Below are 2,640 nucleotides of genomic sequence, written 5' to 3'. Positions count from 1 at the left end.
TGTGCGAGAGGACTTGGGTTCGACTCTTATGTATGCTAACTTTTGATGTTATGGTTTTATTATTTAAATCTATGAAAACATGTTCTTGTATATTATGATAATTGAATTGTGATTCCTAGCAAGAAATATGAATTGGTTAAATGGTTTGATATAGACTTGGTGATTACATGGTTGTGGGTTCAAGTCTTGGAGAGCTTACATTAATTTTATATTTTTTGGCATTTTGGATTTGACTTGAATATGGAAAGGTGGAAAGGAAACCTAAGGGAGTGGGCAGCCAAAGGGGGTTGGAAAGGCAGCCGTAAGGGGGGAGTTGAATGGCAAAATATGCCTTATTCAATGCCATTTTCGTTTTGGGTAATTAAACACTTAGTTTAGGCACACTTTAAAAAGGAAAATTAGGTTAAGGGCTAAGGTTTGATAAGTTGGGAAGCATACCAGAGAGAGCACGAAAATCTGAGTGTTAGGAGATTTTCTGGTTCTATGCTTTTTGGAAGATTTCTGATCGGTGAGAAAGATGGGGAAAGGTAGTTATAAGATTATGGGAGTGGTATTTGTTGATTTTCGGCTTGAATAATCTGTATAAGTAATGAAACAGTGTAGCTAGGTACCAAGATGGAAAAAAATTGGGAAATCTGATAATATAAAGTACAATTGTGTGAAGATTCTGAAAGGAAAACCTATGGAATAGGTAAAGTCATTTAAGGGACGTTCGGATTGTGAAATTGCGAGAAGTGGACGAGATTTGGAGTCTGGTTGGTGCAGTGCAGGAATCTGGGAAGTTCCAGAACTGATGCACCGCCTGGCGGCGCGAAGCTGGCCGCCAGGCGACGTTGGTGACAATGCAGAGGGAGTGCTTTTCGTGATTGAGCGGGTGTTGAGGGTCAGTGGGAGCTTGGTGTAAAAATGAGTGCATTTGGTTGAAGTTCGGAGTCATAGGGATGGGAGTTGATGGAATGAAATTACATAGATGGTGGATAGGGTATGCGAGGATGAGTATATTAGAGTAACGAGGGATAATTGTAATTGAGGTTTTGGTATGAGTCATAGAACTGTGTGAGTGCAATATTGGACCTTGAGAGGTCTGGTTGGACGGTGGTACTGTAATCTGAGGATAGTGGAAATAAGTATAAAATATAGTGAGATAAACCTGTATAATTAAATAGGCTATAAAAGGGGAAGGAAATGAGGACAAGTATTGTAGGAGCATGGGTAATGTTTAGAGAAAAGGGTGAGTTATACTAAATTATAACAAGAGTACGTGAATCTAGACTAGGAAATGGTTTCAAGTAAGGTACCCCCAGTGATGCAGGGGCATTGTGACTAGTCAAGTCTAAGAGACTTGTTATGATTCAGTTAGGGAGAAAAGCATTGGGAGCTAGAAGCTGTGAACCATGAAAACTCGTGACAGGGAACTCAATTGGAGTGCTGTTGTACTGATACAACGCCTGGCGGCATGATTGGGTCCGCCAGGCGATAGTTTGGTAACAGAGGGCAACTGAGTGGCCGGCGCCTAGCGGTGAGCGTAATACCGCCAGGCGATACTTACTGCGAGATGAATTTTGAGGCGTTGTGCGCCTGGCGGTACGCGACACCCGCTAGGCGGTCTGGGAGCTGACAGCGCCTGGTGGCACGTGTCCCCGCTAGGCGATTTATACTGCTGCAGCTTTGAGTTTTATTTATGAATTTGTGATCTACAGTGCATCTAGTGATGCTTTAAGGGTGAGATTGTTGGTGTTCCTTGAGTTGTGGCTCGGAACGTATCCCTTGAGTTGTGGCTCGGGATAGGGGTTAAGCACGTGGTATTCCTTGAGTTGTGGCTCGGAATAACATCTCTTGAGTTGTGGCTCGGGATGGCAGATGGACACGAGGAACCCTTGAGTTGTGGCTCGGGTTGGCGAGTGTTGCCGGTGTGAGTGTGCTGGTTGTGGCCAGTACGGATGGGTCCAGATGGATTGCCCTCCTCAGTTTTTGGCTGACGAGTTTGGTAGTCTTGGGACGATACGAATTATGTTCGTATATGGGAACTCTACCTGGCGTTGCAGTGTATGATCCGTAGCATGTTTTCCCGCACGTGCTCTATCAATTGTGGCCGATAGGTATGACAGCAAGTCACCTTGAACCTTAGACGTTGTAGAACACGAATAATCTGATTGGGGGTCAGATGGTAGGAATTCAAGAATAGGGCAATGTGAGATGTTTATGTTATGTACGATCTCTTGTGTTTATATGCTTATGTTTCTGTAACTTTATATATGTGATTTAATTGTTAAGCTCACCTTATCTACGTGTGTGTGGCGATGATCGTGTACGCGGTACACGGGAGCAGATGTTGGTGATGCAGGTGGCTCTGGTGTAGCCTAGTCGCGGAGAGGGGATTGACTTGGGGAAACTCTTACGTTTATCTACTTGTTTTTGAAAACATTTGTAAACCCTGATGGGTGACTTGATAATATTGTGGTTTTGGTTTTGTAATGGACGTTGTAAACTTTATCCGCTCATTTAATAAAGTTTTAAATTTTCCCGCGTTTTGGGAAAATGAGGTACTATTAAACGCACTGTTTTATTTATTTCATTTATTTATTTATAAATCAGTAATATCCTGACGGGATGTTACACAATACACCTAATCTATTATCT

Source organism: Vigna unguiculata, chromosome 2 (assembly GCF_004118075.2).
Source record: "Vigna unguiculata cultivar IT97K-499-35 chromosome 2, ASM411807v1, whole genome shotgun sequence".
NCBI lineage: Eukaryota > Viridiplantae > Streptophyta > Magnoliopsida > Fabales > Fabaceae > Vigna > Vigna unguiculata.
This window is presented reverse-complemented; position numbering follows the sequence as displayed.